This window comes from Harpia harpyja, chromosome 4 (assembly GCF_026419915.1).
Source record: "Harpia harpyja isolate bHarHar1 chromosome 4, bHarHar1 primary haplotype, whole genome shotgun sequence".
NCBI classification, from domain to species: Eukaryota; Metazoa; Chordata; class Aves; order Accipitriformes; family Accipitridae; genus Harpia; species Harpia harpyja.
The window spans coordinates 15,305,904-15,329,121 of NC_068943.1; positions in this window are offsets into that span (position 1 = coordinate 15,305,904).

Consider the following 23,218-nt stretch of genomic DNA (forward strand, 5'->3'; position numbering starts at 1 on the left):
TTCGCTCAGGGGACAAAAGGGTGGCAGCCAAGTCTCGAGGTGCAGCTGAAACAGAGAAGATGAGACTTAATTTCCCAAAGGCTTTGCATAAATGAAGGACAAATAACATTAAACATAGCAGCACTTTACACCTAAAATATCCCCTATTTCAGTAAGAAACAGTAATATGTCCCCAACAGTAGAACAGAAGCCTAAGTAGCTACGGGACTTCATGAGTGGATATAAATTTAGAAGACCTGATGAGCCATCTCAAACTTTCCTCCAGCTGCTTTGATGACATCATTGGTTTCACTATCTACAGTGGCACCATTGTCACATTAAACAATGACAGTTCTAAAACTATCCTCTCTGCTTTCCTGACAGATATTCATATGCTGTAAAAGGAAAGAAAAATCTTCTTCTTGTCATCATAATTTTTCTTTTTTTCTTTTCCTTTTCTTTTTTCCTCCCACATAATTCCCTTTTGTCCTTCAGGTCTTAATTGCAATTCATTATTATTTTTGTGAAGAGCAGCCTCATGAAGGCAAAGAGTTAAAGACGTCACTTTAAATGACAAAAGCTGAACACTTTACCCCACTTTCAGTCTCTCATCTATTCATCCTTTTCATTGTGAACTTCGCTATTTCAGCTTTCTAAGCTCTTCAACTACCTGCCCCTAATTTGTATTCCTGGGAAGAGGCCTAGGCTGGTTATTTTGCATTTGTGTGCTAATGGTGATGAGTTTGCTTCTAAGAGGAGAACAGGGAGGGGAGGGCAGGAACCTCCAAAAGGGTTTAAGTGGGAGTGGGGGTGAAGGTGCAGGAAGGGTTGTTTGGGGGAGAGTCATGCTGAATTTTAACCCTGAATGCTTTCTTATACAATTTAGCACAAAGGCCTCCTGATTATATGGAAAATGACACCCTGTGAAAACTTGCCTGTCCATATACACCTTTTAAGCAAATAGGTTAGTCAAGTGTCTGGGAAGCCTGGGAGACAGTTGGGCCATCTTTTTATTAATACATTAAAACATGACATACATTTTTCAAAGCTTTTTTTTTCATATGTCCCTGAAGATTATGTAACTTATTCAAAGTATGTATAGTATTCTGAAATACGTTTATTAGGCAAAACAGTCTGTACATGTAAATGATAGCAGTGCAACGCAGCCCTGCTTTGTTTGATAAAACCACTTACTTTCACAGGGTTAATTTTGCCTGTGCGCTTAGATGCCATGTGAGATAAAATACCTTTCATTAGATTAAATAGGCAAACAGAGGCTTTTTGACTTATTGACTAGTATTTCAAAGCTGAGCATTTCTTATGCTAATCATTTTTATAACTAATTTAACAGACGTAAAAGAATGTCATTATGAATAATTAGACATGTTAGTAATTTAGTTTCTAATTAACCAGGGATGTGGCAGACCATTACGGATGGGAATACTCATTAGCTGTGAGAGGCATGGGTGTTTTACTGCTTATTATAGATTCTGCCTATATTTAAAAATGGTTTGGTTGTTCTCACTTTTTAATACGGAGCACTTTCATTTCATGCTGCTGGGTATATCAGCTTGTTGTACTTTGTCACATGGTAAACCAGACAACTGCGCAAAGCACCTGATGCAACAAAGCGTGTAGGCAGTCATTTTCCATTTCATGAATTATTGCATGACAGTAGTTCTCACCCCAACTCCACACCCAAGAGGTGAATTTGCAAAAGGGACATTTTTCTTTTGCAGGTGTAAGTTGCTTGTAATATAATTAAGCACATAAGTATTAGATCTTTAAATCTGTGTCCATGATTCATTTTGTGAGCAAAAATGAAAGGGAGCCTACCCACTAATGTCTCCTTAGTCGTGAAGCTTATGACATACTTTACAGAATGGTACTGCAGTCTATATGCTGTCCATTCGCTCTGTGTAGGCTTCCACTAGTGACTGCACAGCAATCTCTGGGGTATGAAAAAGGCTGCTCCTTTAGATTCTTATATCCCCTGGGTGAACTTCCACACACCACTGCTGTTTCTGCTCTTATTACCTTTTGCTTTCTTTAGCTACAATTTCCAAAATTATTATTTATTCTAAATGTTCAAATTCTGTTTCAAAAAGACCCAGTCAAAATACAGCCACCTAAAGACAGACTTCCTTCCCTTCCATTTGAAAAAAAAATTTTTATATATATATATATATATATTTTTTTTTTTTTTTTACAGTTTCTCAGATACTGGAAATCCTTTGGAATCAGTACAGTCAGCTTGTTTGGAAAAGAGACTGGGTATTGATTACAGTAATCATAAGTCATTTTGCAATATTAGCATATTAGCAACATGGACAGGCCATTAAGCTCTCCGAGAAGAGCAGTCTTCCCCATAATTTATTAGTCTATGGAAAGCAAGAGTGACAATTATTTCATGAGCTACAGCAGCAAATAAACCTGAAGGAGAAGAGCTTCCTCTGAGTTCTGGCATTGGGGTTATACAGAAATGTGCACCCTAATAATGGCAGTCTTTGTCTATAGAACAAAGTCATGTCGTTTTTCAAGAGTGACCCAGTTAAAATGCTGTAAGTTCTGTTTAGTCTGAATATGCGTAACAGACCTCCACCTGCCATTTAATGTAGTTTAACTAGATTAGTTTACACTGTCCCTTTAGTTAACCAGTGCAACTTTCTCCTGTAGGGAGAAACAAAAGTGGTTTCAAGTCAGATCATTCATTGTTTCTGTGCAAACCTGTTTGCGATTCCTCTCACTTGAGAACAAGTGCGTCCCATTTCAATTCTTGGGTGAGAGTCTGCACCAAAAGTATCAGAAGGTGTAAATTAAAACGAACTGCTATTTCAAGTGTTCACATAGGGAAGAAGTAAAGATGGAGATTCCTGATATGCTTATTAGACTGCTTATGTATATTGTATTGCCAGTTAAACTTTGCCTAAAATACAATTCAACATACTTAGTCAGATTAGAAAATATTTTTTCTTTTCATAGTAGAGATTAGAGCACTCACCACAGCTATGGAAAATCAGTGTTCAGTGCCTGCTCTACTACAGATATCATAATACAAATGACCTTGGGCAAGTCACTTAGCATATATTTGCACTGCAATCAGACAACCTAACCTTAAAGTTCAGCATTCCTGAACTTTTTAGCAGCACCAGCAGACCACTGTCAACCCCCACTGTTTTCAAAGGCCACCGTGGCCCCCTATAAAAATTTTAATCAAAAGCACCATTGTGACAACTTTGTTTTATATGGTTCAGCAAACCACTTACTATAAATTGGGAACTGCAGATGGGAATCACTCCAATGGCATGGCTTCAATGTGGGTTAAATGCCGAGGGTCCCAGGCAGATTTGTGCAGCCTGAGCTGCTTTGTCTACGATTCCGCGAGTGCCCGAGCTGGTCTGGCTACCACCAGCTCTCCCATGCCTGTCCTCACTGCTGCCATGCTTCCCAACCGCAGTGTAGACTGTGCCTCAGCTCTTCACCTGTGAAAGTATTTGTCTACCTCACAGGTGCAATCTGAAAACAAACATATCGAAAGACTGTGACGAATGCAGATGTCATAGGGTTAATGAGAGTATTTAATATATAGTCTAAAATACGCTAAATAGTTATCTTCTCAAATTTCCCTAGGACCTTGTGGGAAGTCCTAGTGGGTATGGCTAGACGAATGAGCAAACTACCAAAATGAAGGTGGGAGGTTATATAACTGTCAAAAATTATCTCAGTTCTGTTGGTTTAACCAATGTCTGACTCATCTGACCTCTCTCTAGTCTGACTACAGTGGAGATTAAAAAAAAAAAAAAGGCACCAGACCATTTTAAAAGAACAGAAGGTGCTAAAAGGAAGGGGGTTGCATTATAATGAGCAGCTGATGACCAACAACCATCTTTCCAGATGTCAGAATCCCATAGTTTGTTTGGTTTTGCCCTCAGAGTTAATGTGGTGTACCTGAACGTGTGGAATCTTCAAACTTGAGGCTGAAATCTGCTTAAGGTGATGCACGCTCTTGGCTGAAGCGAGTGGGGAAGGTACCTGCATGTCCCTTCCAGAGGATATCAAGTAAGGAACAGCATAAACAAAATTCTTACAAATATCAGATTTTGGCCAATCAGAGTACAGACTGGCGGTAGTGTTCTTTGATCTAAATCAGTTTCTTCACCCTTAGTTGCAAAGTCTTTTCCACAGGACAAGCAATAATGTAATGCTTCCTTAGGGAAACTTTGACTGAATTTGGATAAAAAGTAGTTGGGTTGCATACCCCATCCTCTTAGGTTACTACTTTTGCTAGCAGTAAACCAACTGCACGATATCATGAGCTTCTTCCAGCGGTTAAATCAACCAAGGCAAACCAAAGCAAAGCGAACCAGGAGTGGGCCTCATGTTAAGTTAGCGGCTACTATCTTTCTGTAGGGAAGCAGGCTGTAAACATTAATGGGTACAACTAGATCAGCTGTATCTATAAATTCTATGAATTTTCATTGATGCCAAATTCTAAAAGATGAAAGTCTGTACAGCTGTCCTACTTCACTTGCTAATTTTTCTCTACATGTTGCTTCTGAATGCTCTTGGAGAAAGAGAAAAATCTTTCAACTACTGTAATCTAGCCTTCACTGTGCAATGGCTGAAATAGATATTGTTTTGTCATTTACAGGTTATTGCTTAATAGAAAGTTGTCTGAGCTAGTTTCTTAAGATTAGGTGATGACATATTTGAACGTCACTTATCGTAATCGTGTAAGCAGTATGTGTATCTTTTAATAAAGATCCTCTGTGCTGGGATTTTTTTTCCCTCTGGGTTATAAGCTATGTTCTGATGCATAAAAATGAATAATTTAGTTATAACTGTACCACCACAAGTTTATTGTAAACTGAAGCCACAATTGCAATCTTGGATGCCACAAAAAACTCACTATAAAAATATCTAAATGGTTCTTTCTTCAGCTGCAATAACATACCATTTTACATTACCAGATGTTAAAACTCTATAGATTATCTGACAGCAAATACTATATCAAAGGCAGTTCAAAAGAAAAGTAAAAATGATTTTCATATTTTTAATCATGCCTGCAGATGGGTTAGGATAATCTGTCATAGTTCAGAAGTAGAAAAGAAAAGAAACAGGCTTGATGTAACTTAGCTCAGTGGTCTGTTTCAAATATGGTTCAGACACAATGGGAAAAACAAACAGGTCTTTGCTTGAGAAAACAGATGCAGCAGGCAAGTGCAAAATCTTACTTTACTCGTTTCAAAGACAAAAAGCAAAAATCTAGCTTTTTAGGAGAGAGAAAGAGAGAGAGAGATCACTCCAAAGATCCCATGTAAGCTTTTCTTTTTTGAGATACTTTCTGCGCTTCCCCCTTCCTCTTCCCACACACGCTGAATCAACAAACCCAGATGTTCACAAGAATAAATCCCTCGGTGCAGCCACGTCCTATGCCATGTATGTACAACAGAGAAGATGCCTTGCTGCAGATGCACAGGAATCCCGCGGGACCAATTGTTGCACTGCAAAGTGATGTACAAACTGCGCTGCAGAGACAGCAGGGAAACTGAATGCGCATTTTATTTCTGCCCGGGGAAAGCTTCGTGGACTGAACCCTCTTCAGGGGCCCTGAAGATCTAGAAACTCAGTGCTTACAAAAAATGTGACTTCTGACTGGCAGCTCTGGGCACGCGCATCCTGGGTCGTTGTCTTGTTAGCGACACGATGTGCTGCCTTAGTCTGGCACAGCGCTGAACTAAAGAGTGGGATCGGGAAGACAGAAAAGAGCCTGATGCTAATAAAAACCACACTCCATAATTATTATCTTACCTTCTTATTGACAGAATTTATAGGGAACAATGTTTCAGTTTATACCCACCCGAGCACAGCCTTGGTCGTCTGCTTACCTGCTTTTCTCAGATACTTTCCTTGACTGACACCTATTTTATTTTCAGTCAGCCTGTGGTTTAAACGTGCGACCCCTTGAATCTGAAGAAAGCAGCAGGCTTATGTTTCGCACAGAGCAACTCTTGTGTCACCGTCTCCTAGTTTAGTTACGCCTGAATACCTCATAGCACCCTTCGACCAGCCTGTACGGAGGGGTTTAAAACAGCAAATTCGCCAGGAGCACTTCAAAAACACCCAACAAAATAAGCGGCAGGGTGAGGGGTGGGGTGGGGAACCAAACCGCCCGGTGCCTGCCATAAAAGAGAATAAAATAATGCGGCAGTCCTTCGCCATAAACAATAACCTGGATGTTTACTGTGCCTGGCCGCACAGCCTCGAGCGACGTCTGCGCCGCCCCCCTGCCCGGGCCGGATGGCTCCACAGCTCAGTGCCTTGGCTTAGGTGCAGTTGGAAATGCCCGAGAATGGCTCTTTGTTGATTTTCGCCTGTGCGAGAGAGCCTGGTGTTGCTGCGAAGCGAAGTGCTATTGAATTTGCTCACTCAGGCAGAACACTCGACAGGAAGGAAGGAAGCAGCCATTCTTTCTGGTCCTATTGTCTGGCCACCAGGCTTAGGCAATCAAACAGCCCTGTGGCCCGGCTGCCGGCTCCCGCTCAGGCCTCTTCTGGTGGGCCCGGGGCAGGGGAGCGGGGGGGAAGCGGGGGACTGCCTTCTCATGGCGTTTACTTTGTTTGCCCTGCACTCCAACCGCATCTTTTCACGGCTCAGGGCCTCAGGTAGCCGTTTTCCAGCCCTCGGCCTTTCTCCAGGGGAAAAGGGTTGGGGAAGGGAGGGGCGAGAGTCGCCCCGGGTGGGACGGAGCTGCTCAAAACCGCTTCTGGACTGTCACCGGGCGAAAAGAAAGTGCGGGAGCAAACTGCAGGAGCCACTGAGGAGACCTTCCAGCGCTAGGAAACATTTCTGTCGTGATCAGAAGGCACTACTGGGAGCTGTGCGCTATTTAACGACTCGTTTATCGTTCAGGGGTAACGAAGGGTGAGGTGGAAAAGGGTGTGGGACAGACAGAGCAAACCTGTCTGTTGAAACAGGTTCACTTAAAGAGGATAAAAATACAATGTGCATTTCTGATTACCCAGTCCCTAGCCCAGTTAGCTCTTTTCACCCCAGAGAAAAAGGAGAAGGTGAAAAACAGAGCCGAAGGGACTAGTTTCATGAGGCAGAGTGCTGCGAGCCTGGCCCTGCTTGTAGTAATGGCATGGGGTCAGGGCAAGTTCTCCTCCTGAGGATTCGTGACGGAGGGAGTGCAAAAGGGATAACTGGTCTAGGAGGATCCAGAGCAAAAATCTGTCTGCCGTTGCATTTTACCTGCCATATTACATCCCTGCAACATCTCAGCACTTCCAGTCTAAAATCAGGTTACAACCATAAAGTCACTATGTGGATTTTGCGATGCTGCCTCTCTCGTTCTATGAAGATCTGTCCGTGGGATAGCCCCCACTACGGTTTGGTGGCTGGATCTGGTCTCTGTGATAGCTGCAGGCTTTTTTTGATTCATCGTGGTGGGCTGTCCTCAGACAATATGATCTGGTAGCGGAGCAGGTAATAGGTGTGTCAGTGATGTCATTCTTAATGTCACATCATAGATTATGCACTGGCAAATCTGCGATGGATGGTGAGATAGTAGACTCTGGTGAATGCAGAGGCTTTAGTATTCACGCAATCCTGTTTCTGCAAGCCCAGGGGTGCTCCCACGCATGTTGGTGTCCCCAGCTGTGTGTTCCTGATCCATCCTCTTAGTCAACATTATTGCTTCAAGTCTTGCTTGGTCGCAAGCTTGGATGCAGCTGGAAACAAATGTCAGTCCCCGAGCCTGCTCACCCGGTCACCGTGCAGAAGGCCGGTGCTGGCAGGAAGGACAGAAGGCAGCGGGGCGGTGCGGTGGGGACAGACGCCACGGTGAAGCTGCTGCAGCCTGGGCTCGGCAAGGCGGATGTTGTCCTTTGGCACGGCACCGTGCTGAGGCACTTCGAGTGCCACGTTCAAAGCCAGAAGGATTTGCTGATACCCAAGAAAGCCTACGGGCTGCGGTTGCATTTTGTTAACTTCAACAGAAAGACACGCGTTCCACGTTTGGAATTTTGGCCTTGGAGTATACCCAGCTTCCCACCTTTATCTTAATAAAACCTCTGCTCAACCTGCTCACACCTACCCTGGTGCAAATCTGAAACAACCTCGAGGAGTTAATGGAGTTATTCCAGGTTTACCAGTGCAACAGGCAGAAATCAGCACAAATCATACCATTTTTTTTTCTTTTTAACGGAAACAAGTGGAAATTACTAGAACAGAGAGACATTTGAAGCCAAGCAGAACTCTTGGGTTTGGATTTTATTACAAACTTGAAACTCAGGCCAGTTTTGATGGGATTTGTAAATGCTTTCAACAAATGTGGGCCGAGTTTCAAGTGAGGCTGGGCTCCATTGTGAGGGAATCTGGGCCAAGGTATGGTTTTGAGTGGAAAGCATATGAAACTCAGTGCATTTTCCTGATTTAGAGTCTTGCTTTGAAGTACTTGGTCCATTCAAACCTAAAACTCAAAGCAAAAACCCACATGGTGTGAGTGCACTGGAGCCAAAACTATAATAAAAAATTCCCTTGAAACTCCATGAGTCAAAGCTAGTGCAGCTCCAGATACTGCTTATAAGCTGTTACCGAGGTTGTTATTTTGCATATATATTTTACTTCAGAAATCTTGAATTATATGAAATCTTTACTGATTTCCAGATTCTTGAAAGATTGTATTAACATCTTACTGTAAGGGCTGTAGTGAGGTGGAAAGGATTCAAGATTATTACTTTTGTTAATACCTTGTCTATGAATATATAAATAGGTTTTTTTTTATCTTGTCCTAAATAATACATCATTAGTGACCCTACTCTATGTCTGTGGCCTCTTTCACCATGCTCAGAACTGCAGTGTCTGAGAGCCTTCCAACAGTGCATGAAGCAACGTGAATAACATCTGTTACGTGCTGTTTATTGTCTCATCCTTTCCCTTGAGATGCAGCATGTGCAATGGAGTGTCTTGTTCTGGTAGGGGTTTTTGTGCCGTGATTTGTTTTATGACCAAGAAACCATTTCTTTGAAAATGTCTTAAAGGGCAAATGAGTGGAGGGTATTACTGGTTAGAAACTGGAGGGAAAATTCCCCATGAGGTAGTAGTGACATATTTCTTTTTTTCTTTCTTTCTTTTTCTTTGCCGTTGACAGACATTTTCACTTTACTGCAACAGTCACATACACAAGCTCTGTGCACATATTCACATGGCTAGACAGAACTGCTTTCAAGCGTTTTTGTTTGAACACAGCGTAATGCAATTAGCTTTACTGCCCAGCATGCCTTTGATAGCAGAAAGTATGCTACGAGCTGACTTCTCTCCCCTTTACAGATGCATCAAAATTCCATATGAGCAGCCACCCAGTGACTCGATTGGCTTTTGCATTTCCAGTTAACTACCCTGAGTCATAAAACTCTGGGAAAGGATCTGAGAAGCGTGTTCTTCCAACTACTGCAACACTTCAGCAGTAAGGCTGAATTTGCGTTACATGTGAAGAATCGCATGTTGGTATGCGTCATTCATAGTCCTATGCAGATCTGTTAGACAATTCTGAGAGGGGCTGGCAGTCCCCAGCTGCCTGCCTGTGGAACACCCATAGAGCTAATGGGAGGTCCGCATGTGGCTTGCTGACAGGATCGGGCCCTGTGGCTAAAAGCAGTCAAAATATTTTGTGATGGCAGCACTCATTCCAGTAGCAAGGGTCTCCTTTCTTGCACAGCTCTGTAATTAATCCTTGGCTGCTTCGGCTGTGATCCTCATGGTCCGGGCCAAGAGGAAGCAGGGGCAGGGCAGTCAGAATGGAGGTCTGGTTCTCTCACTTCTGTAGCTCATCAGAATCGGAAACGATGGCCTCAAATGTCACATGGAAAAGGGAACTGAATTGTTTCTGAGGTGAAAAAGAGAAAGAAAAAGGACAGCTGTGGGGATGCCATGATCAAAAGTAAAGAGAGAGAGCAGCAGTGAGGGAGCAGTAGTGGAAGCAGATGCACATTTGCAGAATAGTCACTGCTGCTCTTCCAAGCACATTGCCATCACCAGTGACCTCTTCCAGGAATAAATGCAGAGGCACATATTCTGCCTTTCCTTCTCCTTGGAAGTTCAGAATGAAAAACCTAACATGCAGAAGCTCTCTAAAGTTCTATCTCCATCCATTCTTCCTCCTGGCAAGTCCTGCTAGTCCGTTCTGCATATAAAGCAACATGAAATAGAGCAAGGGTTGGTTTTAAGACAATTAGAGCAACACTGGCGAATGCTGTACTGGACAGCTGTCATAACATAGTGTCCCAAATAGAAAAGCGACTTGCCATTATTTCACTTGTCCACATACACTAGTATGAGAGGTGACCCTCACTTTAAAAAAATCATGTTTCTGGAGGATGCGTGCTAGGTGAGGCACCTTTTTATACCAAAGCTCTGCGTAGCACAGGAGGAATGAAGAAAGCATCATGTTCTTGACTCCTCTGGCCAGGCCCAGACCAACTTAGACTGAAACTCAGCTGCCCTAACCGGCATGGCCTATATGCGGTTAGAGCACTGACGAAACAAGCACATGCTTGCTCCTTTCCCTTTCCTTGACCTTAAAATTTGCATAGGGCAAACCCAGATCTTAACAACGGAGATGATCTGGCCTGTAAAATTTCTTTGGAGAGAGAAGTTTGTGCTAATTCAGCATGTTTCCATTTGCTGAGCTTCACCAGGCTCCATATGATTTTTAACAGAAGCTCCAGATACAAGATCCTGAGTTCTGTTGTGGAGTTTCTTCAGCACAGCTATCTACACCCAGTTTGATAAAAAGCTGGTTCCATTACTGGCTCCAAAGCTTTCTTCTGATTGCTGTTTTGATGTGGAGACTTAGTGGACATCTGAGCTACTTGGTGTCCTTGTTGTATTCCACTTGTTCCCTCCCCCATATGGATTGTAATGAGTTTGTTAGCTGTCATATCTTGGAGATTAAGCTTTTGTGCAAGTTTTTGCAGGACGGACATGTGTAAAGGGGCCCTTTCAGCCAGAGAACAAGTGTTCCTTAATGGCCATACACAATTTTTTGGCATGTGTCCATACATTGGCAGTATGATCAAACATATTCCAGCAGACAGTAGAACAGATAGTTGTAGGTATAGAGACCTTGGGAGCACAGGGGAAAACATGTCATCTCTGTTTTCTTTTAGGACCTCCCTCAAGACTGAAGGCCCATAGTAAATGGTGATCCTGATTTCTGTGGTGTCAGCCTAGAGGACTGTCTGGAAAATTCCATACAAAACAAAAGGGCTGCCGAGCCGCCTTACTGACAAATTAACTTATCAGCTGGAGAAGTTTTGATTTACAATGAAATTCTCTGTTGGTTACCGAGAGTCTCCCATTTAAAATTAATGACCTCATAGCTGATGAATGATGAAGCAGGAAAGGAAGTGTGCTTAAGACTGAACAAAAATCATCAGGTGAAAGGGGCGCTCTGTGATTATGGAATAAAAACTAGTCATTAGGGCTTTAAAAAAAAAAAAACCCAGAGCTCTGCTTCTCACTGGTGCTAGTGGTGGATGTTTTCTTGGAATAGAAAATGACTTCCCCCCCTCAGGATCTGTGGTACTATAAAAACAGTCCCCTTCAGAACTAACTTCCAAATCTGCTAACATAATACTCCTCTGAAGAAGAATAAGAATGTTGGTTTTACAGTTAATTAAGGGTTTTGGGTCAGGAACTTGAAATATATCCATTAGGGTATGGTTTTCTGGTTAAGGAGTCATAAATACACAGTACACTTTATTAAATAGCTTGAAAAAGACTGTTTAAAATATGATAGCTGCTTTGGTGCATTTAGCAACAGACAAATAAATGTTGAAAGAAGAGAGGCAGTTCACCTTAGCAATAACTGGGTGTGTCATTTCTTTGGAAGAGTGTATTTTCTTGTTACCTGTGCATTCCTTTTCTTTCTCTTAACTGATTTGAGGATGGAGGGAAGCAAGATAAAAATGAAAGTGGAAAGGTAGAGCAAAATAACACAGGGATTTGGGGTCTTTAAAACCTAAAAAGGACTGTTACAAGACAGAACTGAACAGAGTACCTACTTCTTGAAGCCTTGTGAGGTGTGAGAGAAGCACCATATTAGGTGTATACGTCCTGCTAGCTGGGACAGTCATGTCAAGAAGAGGATATGATTAGTGGGGCAAAGCATAGTCAGAAATAACTAGAAAGAGGGAAAGGAATTTGAGAAGGAAAACATTTAAAGAGACACATTCAGGTGCCAAAATCCCAAATCGCCTGTTGTGGCTCTGCCTCCAATGACATCTCTCCAGTGTTGCAGGGGGTGGAGGTGCGGGGGGAGGAGAGAGAAGCAGGTACCCTTGAACAGTGAACCATTTGTCTGTGAGCAGAATAACCTTTTAGACAGTTCATCATTTCCAGGACCATTCTTATGCTAATTCCCCAGACTTAAGGAAACCTTAAACTCCTTCCCTTGCTGAATGGAACCATTCCTCCATCAAGAGTTAATTTTAAAAAGAGAGCAGTTTGGCAAGCTTGGGGTTAGAATGTTCCCATATACACATACACATTTAGAAGAGAAGTATCTTAGTATTCATGATACTTGGTGATAGAGTAGCAAAAAGCTTTAAATTAAGCATGAAAAACAAATATCACAATTTATCTCAATTCTTCAGTCTTTCATGTTGTGAAGGTATTTTTTATAGGTTTTTTTTTCCACTTTTTTTTTTGAGAGTGTCTTTCATTTCAAGTTACCCTTATTCTGGGTCCTTTTTTTCTTCCCTTTGGTCAAAGCATTTCTGAATTTCTGCCAAGAAGTTACTATGTAAAGGCTGTTGTACTCAAGAGTTGGATTCCCATTCCTGGAATCATGACTAGCAACCCCAAAATAGAGTGCATTGTTGTTTCAGAAGGAAAACAAGAGAGGAAAGAAACCTTAGGAGCAAACAGGGAAGGATGAAGCCAAGCGACAGTTACAGACTCTTCAGAAAGCTGCTCTTCAGTTAGACATTTAGATTGGCAACTGATGAATCTAATCTAGATGGTAGGAAAAACTGCATTTGAAGTACGGTCAACTCTTATAAATTAATGCTTTGCAAAGCTACATATTTTTGCTTCCTACCTACTTGTGTTTAGGAACTAGCATCTTTGCAAACACTTGAAGGGCAGGACACCTTGGAATGTCCTGTTTCTGCTGCAGAACACAATTTTTTTCTAAACACAAAGTGAAACTTCGTCACAATTACATTGCAAATTCATTCCCTGGGGGAAAAGAATGGCACAATCTGTGCAAGGGTGAATTAGATAGACAGTAAACTTTTTTTTTTAACGGTAGTGTAAGAAATGGATTAGCAAAAATATTGATATTTCAGCAAAAATATTGATGTATCAGCAAAGAAATACTGAGACTTTACAAAAAGATTCCTTGCTAATGGAATCTTTCAGGAGACATCCTTTGCTAAAGCAAGTATTTCCAGGAAACATCTTTTGTTAAAGTACATTACTGAATCCTCATCTAAAAAACTGTACCAAGTTATCATCTCGTCAACTTCATATGCTATGCGTTGCTTTTTGCTGATTTTCATCACACAGAAGTGTAAATTTCATAGGTATAGCAGCATTTGATCCTATAATAGTAATCTTTATTAACAACAGAAAGTTTAAAAGCATGGGGAGAGTTTGGAGAAAACAGAAGAAACTTTGGGTTGGCAAAAGATATTGTATCTTCTTTGTAAGGGAATGGGATGGAGGGAGGCTGGTCACCATTAAAAAGGTTCTACCAGTAAATTGTATTAAAATGTGTTCCCGGGAAGCCTGAGTTTGAATCAGTTAAAGAACATGAAAATGAGAGGAGGTGCCTAGGAAAGTAAAAATATTTCTGTAAACTCTGCAGAACTTTATGGTTGTTATAAGATTCTCCATGTTCCCACCAGGACCTTTATAATGACAGCAGGAGGGAACTCAGTTTCTCCTACCCCCAAAATATTATATCCTTTCACTTGAATTAAGAGGACCCTTCTTAAGAATGTATGTTTTATGACACACAGTGGACAGGCATGTTTCTGTCCATTTAGTAGTTTATGATGAACTCATTGATTCCCTATAATATACAGAGAAACAAAATCCTACTTTTAGTTTAATAAAATATGATTAATATTGATTAAGATGTTCATATGAAAAGAGAAATGAGAAGACCAGATAAGAGAAGACAATGATTTTGGCCTCTGCTTTCAGTGGGTGTCAGCACTATGATGTTAAACTTGAGAAACTGCAAAGGTCTGACTATAGAAGTGACAATCCCCCCTGGGAAAGTTCAGCCCCTTTAAGGTGCATAAAAATTATGCATCAAGGCCCCAGTACAGTCCAAAATCACTAGTTTCTTTGCAAGTGTCAGCCTGCAGCATTTAAAAACCCCATTTATATATGTAGATATGTGCAATATAAAATATCTATTAAAATCCAGTCATAAAATATGTTGGAATTCCCAGGCTAGAAATACATGGCAACATCCTAAGCATCCAATGGGACACCTGATTTGTCTCTCTACTTTAGGTAACCAATGAAGCAGTTCCACAAAAGTTAATATGTACTTTGTAAGGACACAGTCAACAGAAAGGAACGGATGGCTCTGAGTGCCTATGAAAGATTTTAGCTGCTGAGGCTTAGGTACCCAGTTTGGGAACTTAATGTAGGGGCAGGCAGGTTCTCAATCTGGGTATCTTCAAATATACTATATAGAGGCTTTAGCACTTACCTTCTGGAGTACACTGTCTGCTCCAGCAGACAGCTAAAACTATCAGTTGCGTGCTTGCATTAGATGAACTGGAACCTCTCCTGAACTATCTGAAAGACAAGTTTTCAAAAGGACATCACAAGGAATTTTTTTTTAATCCTGCTAAAGGTGTCATGAGGAGAGAAATATGTATTTTTTTTTCTTTTTCTCGCCTAAGTGGTAAGCAAAAGGCAGGTAGAAGACTTAAATATAAATTCAGTTTATGGCCCTACAAGCCTGAATCCACATATCACACAGAAAGCTTTACCAAGTGGACATGCACAAAGTATTCCTACAAAAAACTTCCTTATGGAGTTGTCTGGCCAAAACACAATATAAGACAGTACCACTGAAATCAGATTGCAAGGGGCACACTGTTTTATTGTTCTAATCCATGTTGAGGTACATTCAAGACTAATTAATATAAAGCGCATATGTGTCTCTAAATAAACTACTGTGTTTGCATTTAAAAACGTGACTATGTCAGTTTCTGTAATTAGATCCTTAAGCATCTGTTACTGATCATTCCTGCACTTCTTTAGCTTACACTTGTGAATCAAGCAAAATGCAGAACGTTACCATACAGAAGAGCAATGCTGAAGAAAACAACTATCGTGTCCAGCATTACAGGGCCAGAGAGATGTGCATGGTTAGCAATCTAATTTGCTCTTGGCTGGCAACATAAAAATCTCTGATGTGCAGAAAAATGGTGTTTGGGCACTCAGTGCCACACGATCACAAGGAGAGGATGTTCAGGCAATCAGGACAGCTGGTTAAAACCAAAACCAGGCTTGGTGTGAGAGTTCAGAGGCAGACACTCCCTGTTTTAGCACAAACTTGGACTGCCATTTTTTTCTTAGGAATGACAGCATGCTATGAGAATGTGGAAATGAATGTAACCCAATTCAGAGAGTGAGACTTTTCTCATGCCGAACAACGCATTTGCTTTATTACACAGAGAGCACAGGCATACTGGTTTACACTATGCAGTGCCTTATTCTGCACTGATTTGTGTCAAGCCCAAGTGTGTTACATTCAGTTGACCTGCTAGATGTGCCTAGCAAAGGTGTTGTGTTTATGTCTCTCCAAAGATGGGATCCCGAATAGGGCAGATGTGGACAATACAAATGGGATCCAGAATAGGGCAGATGTGGACAATACAAGTACTGACTCTCTCTTTACTGTCTTGAACCTAGCTTCAGCAGTAGCTGTAGTGAACAAAGCAGGTATATATCAAATACTAAAGGCTGTATGTTTGTAACTTTTAGGTAGGTTACAATAAAACTCGTTCAAGTTTCCCACAAATAGTCTCAAAATCAGAATGGTTTGATACTGAAGAACTGAACTCCATGCAGCCTAACTGTAGGACAGAAGACCCAGAAGAAATGAGAAAATGTGAATAAAAATTAGAGTCAGTTTGGACCCAATCCTCGTGGCTCTTTCACAGCTTTATTTCTTCATAATCCTCACATTTTAAATGTAAAGAGTTCATAATAAGGTGAAGACGGGCACCAGAGATTTGATGTAGTATGTGCAAGTGACACATGAGAATGAGAAGTGTGTCTCATAGTCCAAAGCAACTGAGGGATTTGATTGAGAATTAACAGAGTAAAAAATATTCATAAGAATTTTCATCTGGTTACTGTTGCTAATGATAACAGACACTGGTACTTACGTGTCTCAGATAACATGTTTCAGAGTAGGCAATGTTATAACAATGTCCAAGAGAATTAAAAAGAGAAAAAAGTTCATATCTAGTATAGATCAATAGTCAAAAGAGTGAATAATATGTCAGTGCTAACATAGGACATAAATTTCATTTAGCTCCCTTATTGATCTGTGAGATAATTACACGGTACATCAAAAGAAATTCAATTATATTCGTGTGTTACTTTGTGAACGGCATCAGCATCAGTTGCACTCGTGATCTTACAGCAGGGAAAAAGCTTCCAAAGTCAAATGTATGTAAACCAGTACAGTTTTGCTTTCCCAGATCTGAAGTATGCATTACGGCCAGGCAGATACAGTCCCTTGCTGATGCTGTTGTAACAATTTTAACAGAGTTGTAAAGACAGCAGTATAAATGTCAATATAGTCTACAGTCCGGTCCACCTAATTTTGACTCCAAATTTGTACCTACAGTTTAAGCATTTTCAAAGCCCTTTTATAGTGCAGTGACTCTCTCTGATACAGGGCACCTGGGCATTAGGGGCAATCCATCCCTAGGGATCTAATGCTTGACTCAAACTAGGTCCCCCATTTATGTGGATGGGTTCTCACGTCGCTTATCATTTTGGCAAGAGTAAAAAAAAATGCAGCCCTTATCAATCATAGCTGCATAAGGCAGCAGACAATGAGGTAAAAAGATCTAGCAAGGAGTTTATTACGTCAAGGATGTGGATGCAAAGAGCTATACAGACATTCAAGTTGTTTGGAGTCCTTCCCATAGATGACAGGAAAAACAAAATCCTTTTCAAAAAATGCTAAAAGCTCCGTGCCCACTGTCCAGCTTCCAAAACCCACCAGCTTCTCCCAACAACCTCTCCAGAGCAGTTATTGTGAGGCCTGTCAAATGCCAGGCTTGCAAACATAGGTCTACTACTATGGCTTGCACAACTCCTTGCTAGGGATGACAAGCTTTCTCTTTTGCTCCTGGGGCACATTGATGTTCTCGCTGAGAAGCGTTCCAGAGAAGGATTGCATCAGCCACTGCGTATAGAATGAGGTGTAAAACAGTCCTGTCCTGTGGTTTTGTCCCTCCACAGTCAGTTCCAGTGAGGATATCCACCTCTTTTGACACCCTACAAGGGGTGTCCATCCTTGCCCTTCACCCAGCATATTGTATGGAGCCTCATGCATCAAGCAAAACAGGGTGATAAATGTGTTGTCACTGCAAAAATATGGAAAGTCAGATGTAAAGTATGAAAATATAAAGTTGTTTGAATTTAATGTCAATGTAACATAGAGAATGCTTCTCTGATTCAGTTATTTGTATTTTATATTACTGTGTTCAATAAATCTCTCTATTAATGAAAGCTGTAAAGCACTTCCAGATGGCCAGCCTTCTGAACACAAGAATGGGCTGAACCTCACAGCTTTGCAGAGGAATTCAGGTTCATTTGTTGCAGAAGACACAGGGCCTTTTCCCTAAACTTGTCCCAGCGACATGCTGGGACAAACAAATACAATATGAAAAGTAAGTACCAGCCCCTGGCTGGACAAATGTCCTAACATTTGCATATAATTAAGGGTGTGGCTTGGGAGGGCGGAGGTAATCAGGCACTGAATATTATTAAAAGAGCTAATCCTTTGCTAAAGTGATGTAAACCATTTGTGTAACCTCACTGGCATTGTAAAAACACATCACAAAGTTGTTAAAGGTCTTAATTCTTTGCCCCTGAAAGTGTAAAACAGCTCCTGGGTCATAGAGTTTGGAGGAATGTTGTACGATTATCATATGAAAGAAAAAGAAAAGGATTGCACCTCAGCTTAATTTTATCTAAGTTACTGCTGAAATACTCAGTTCCAGAAATAATAGGAGATTCACCACAGGCCTACTTCTTTTCTTACTTTCTAGACAATGGTTTTTACAGCAGAGCTGTAATTACGATGAACTCAAAGGAACAGAGGCATGATATGAACATCATAGATGAATTATACTGAGACACCCAGATATATGAGTACCTAGATATCTTGAATGAATATGACACGTCACAGTTTTCAGGATTTAAATAAATGATTCGATGACTACAAGGAGATCTATGTCTTGCACTGGTATTATAGTAAGCAGAGGAAGTCCTACATTTGTGTGGTATGTGAGTTATATTTAGAGATATATAGAAATATGTAATATAAATGTATAAATGAAACAAGCTAGAAAGATCAAACAATTAGGACGTGAAGAGTCCTAGTTTCAGTTCCTTTCTTGAGAACTTCTGTTTTGAGAAGCAGGTGGATACTATACATGAGTAGTATTGCTATTTTAAGAGCACTTGTATGTGGTGGTGTGTGTATGCATAATTATGAAAATAAAAAAGAACATATCATCTGCCATATAAAAGAAAAGAATTGTTGTGTCCTACATTGCTGGTGATCAATTTGAAGTTCAGATGGCTGCAAATGTTATTTATTTAATGCTTTGGTAGGAGCAATATTTTTATTATGTTTATTTTATAAAAAGCTCTTCAAAAGACACCAAAGACAATTAACTTACTCTTACCGCCCACTCCCTTCTCATCATCTGAAATCCTTGGAAAGCTTCCCACATCCATACTTTGCAGTCTTCCAGATTTGTATTTTGGCATTGACACTTGTATCTTACATTTATGTCTTCTATAGCCCCCATGTATCAGTGAGAATATGAATCTTCCAAAGGTTTGGTTTTCTGATTGTGGTGTTTGTTTGTGGTGGGGTTTTGGGGTTTTTTTTTTGAGTAATAATGTATTGTTAGCAACTTTGTATTATTAGCAACATAACATCCTAAAAATGCATGTCTGAGACATCCAAGTATTATAGAGGCGCTAGGCCAGATGTGTTAAGCTCCTTCCTTACCCAAGGAATACCCTCTGCTCTGCAGTGAGAAGTAGGCATCCAAGTATGCCCAAAAGCAAGCTTGTTTACAGCCACATCGGAAGAAGGCAACTTTCATTTTCACTAGGGGCTCCATTGGTAGGCTCTGAGTCATCACAGTCCCTCCTCTGTTTCAGCCTCTCTCTTCCCCTCCCCTTACCCCTCTGGATATCCTCACCGAGACCCACAGAGAGGGCTTTTTCCTCCTCGTACCTTTACCGGTTCCTCCTCCCAGGCCTTGTGGTGCAGGTGGCCGTATGCGGGGAAGTGGCCGGTGCAATGGTGTGCGCGGGGCAGGGGGCGGTTTGATGGCACAAAACTTCGCTTCCTGGCCCGATGACTTCAGCACAGCTTCAACCGCGGTGACTCCGTCATTATTATAACTCCTGTGGTTAATGTTGCAAATCAAATCTGACTCAGTAAACAGCCCCCACGGTGTTGGCTCGCCTCCTTAAGATTCCCCCTTAAACCCCCACTTTCAGCAGCTAGCTGTCTGTCAATATGCTCTAGGTTGGCACAAACCACTTCTCCTCACACCTGTGATTGTATTGGGAAAAAAGACAAAAATAAATATTTACAGTGTAAATGCAAGAAGAAAAGGGCTGTTTTCCTTTTTCTGTCATTGATTTCCTCTGTTCCTCAGTTACTGGTCCTGCTCTATTTATTTATGATATTGTGTCTAACTTAGACTGCATTTTGTGGGCAAAAGCCCTTGTTTCTTTGCAATGGTTGTTTGTGCTGGTCTTGCATATGATGGCAAAGAACAGGGGAAAAAAAACCCAAGGAGAACGCTCTAGATGAAAGCAGTAGCAAAACCACAAAAATTGGCTGAAGGACTCAGAAGAAGATAGTCACTAAAATGACTGTTAAACTCCTTTTTAAAATCTATTAGCTTTCACATTCATAACGCCTCCTTAGAATGGCATGTGCTATCCTTTAACCCACTAGACATGTCAAAAAGAAACCTAACCCATGGGAGTGTGTAGAAAAGATCCGATTAAAATTAGGTTTGTTTTCTTCTAAATGTTTAAAAAGTAATAACAGACTTTTATTGCTGTTAACAGGGTTTCACATTTTTCTCCTAAGTGATTGCAGAATTCTTGTTATACATAAAAACCCCCAGAAGCAATGGTAAACAGCATTTCAAAATGAAAAATTCTCTCTTTCTTACACTTGGAAATACACCAGATTTTTCAAACCAGTTTGGCTTACCTCTGCTATCTTGTACATACTCTGGAAAGCTGCATTTAAGAAATCAGGCAGAACTGGGTCCTCTCCTCATTTGGAGACCAATAAGTCTTCTATTTATAGAGGATTTTTATGTCCCCAAAGACCCTAGATAACCAGAGTTCCTTACTGACAAGAACAGACTTTGCATGAGACCCTTTTGATGGGTTCAGAACTGAGTAATAGTGATCAGGGAAAAAAATCCTGCTAAAAAGCTGAATCATTCATATGCAATAAAGTAGTGGTTGGTCCAGTTGTGTTTGTTTATACTCTGAAATATTCTAAATTCACATGTTTACAAGATGGATGTCTTTCAAATGTGGGATAGTCCCATACGTTACTGGCAGCATAGATGCTGTGTCTAGCAAAGCAAGTCTGTAAATTGCTGATTGCCAGAAGCCAGGAGGGCACAAGGGGAAGGCTTTCTCTCTACTTGCATTCCTTACCTCTTTTTTTAAACATCTCCTACCAGCAAAAAAAGCAGCGTACTGGGATAAACAGACATTCATGTATGACTGGTCTGATATTCAGTGTTCTCATCACAAGGAGTGAAAGCCTTTGAAAGCTAATGGCTTGCTCTGTCCTAAAGGAAACCCTTCCTGAGTGGGGGGAGCTGCATCTGCCTGCCTTTGCTTTTATCTACTCTGGGGCTAATGGAAGACATCGGTTTCCTGTTCTGTCAATCTTGCCTGTCAAGCAGACACTGAATTCACTTTAATCAAAGCCACAAACTTTTAACAAGGCGTACACGGAAGGTTCAGCATGTCTCTCTTGCTTGTACATACGTACTTTACCTTTTGAAACATCAGCTGTTCATATTGTGTGAGGGCCAGATGCTGAGAAGGTGAAACCCTCCTATTGTTCCACCGACTTCAATAACCATGCTGATTTGTACCAGCTGAGCTTCTGCTCTGCAACTTACATTTTCAAGCCTCTCACATATATACATCTACAGCTGGAGAAATAAAGTTAAGCTTCTGATTTTCTTCTGTTGAAACAAACAAACATATTTCCAAGGTATTATTTTAAAATAAAACTTTGCTTGCTGCTTCTGTCAGAACAACTTTCTATCACTGCTGATTTATTTTCTTTAATTTATACTTAAAAAAAAATTTTAAACTCGTTCCTGATTGTTGGCATCGTGTTTTAATGTTAGAAAAGAACAGAGATCCATTTATTTGGATAGAACTCCATCAGGTGTTGAATTACACGGAATTCTATCTATTTTGGGTATTCTCAGTGTGACCAGCAATGGAGGACATAGATAGTGATGGCAAATAAATCTGAATGTAAGAAGGCAGATGAAATGTTGGTCCTAATCATAGTGACACTGCTACCTTTAAAATGCCAGAATTTAAAGGCTTAAATCACTAAGCTTCACATGCTCCCTGCTTTAGGGCAATAACTCCTTCTAACTCTAAAGTACGATGCAGACAAGATCTCTTAAGACCTTGGGGCACTTGTAACTTGAGTATCCTGCATGTCCTATGGTTTAAGTTTTTATAGATTACTTACAAAGATCAGATAGTGCAAAGAAATTGAGAACAAACCATGTTCACTTTGATACTATTTTCATACCAAATGAGGAAACTAAAAGTTTCCTCTTTGAAAAACCACATGAGTAAAATATAGGTTGCCTGTGTTATAAAAACAGCAGAAGTTGTATTATGAAAGTATTTAACAAAGAGCTCATAATTTCACCCCTTTTTTGTAATTTGACTTTTAAATTTTTATCTCCTTTTAAGAGAAAAAAGGCAAGAGGAAAAACCCTCTAAAATGTTTTATATTTGCTTAGCAGAAAAGTTACAATAGAAGCTAACAGATGGATAAAAAAGCTTTGAAGACGTTTTTGAGACCAATAAAATTTAATCTTCTCTCATTGAAATGCATACAGTCATGATTAAAAAGTACAGAGCACAAATGATGTCTTACCCTGGCAAAAAAATAAAAAGTATGAAGGTATTTTTCTAGTCCCATTTTCAATGTCATATTCATAATAATCATAGCTTCAACCACAAGTTTTGCTACTCCTGATTTAGCAAAAGCAAATACACTTGCCTCCCCCAATTTATCAGGAGTAAATATTGTATATCAAGCACACACATAAAACAAATATCCGGTCAAATGGAGGAGATGGGAATTGTTCTGCCAATTAGTAAATTATTCAGTGCTGGTAATGTTGCAGCTATTCAACTGTTGCTAATTGCCCAGCTATATTTACTGAATACCTAAGAAGAAAATAAATAAATAAAAGATGCTCTGAATCACTGGTCTGTCTGAACCAAACCATCAAAGTGTGCTGTTGTGTTTGAGTTAGCTTCTCCAGAAGTATAAAAATCCTTTTGCTGGAAACTTTGATGGTAGATGGTAATGGCTTCTGTTCTCTAAATGCTTATGCACATATGTACATTTGCTCAAGTAAATAGTGTTTGAGACTGTGCCCATGAATAAAGTGACAGATAGAGAAAAGTATAGGCCTGGCTGACTCCTCTAATGTTTACAAAAACCTCAATGTCTTGCAATCTGTTGTTAAAAAGTAGACAAATTTAGATATTTCTCACGTTAAATCTAATGTTAACTACGTCACTCTATCATTGATATGGACATTCAGCACTTCATGCAAAATAAAACAACACAGTCTGTGCCTTTGTTCATTTTTCATATTTCATGAATGTTGAGGCTTTAAGC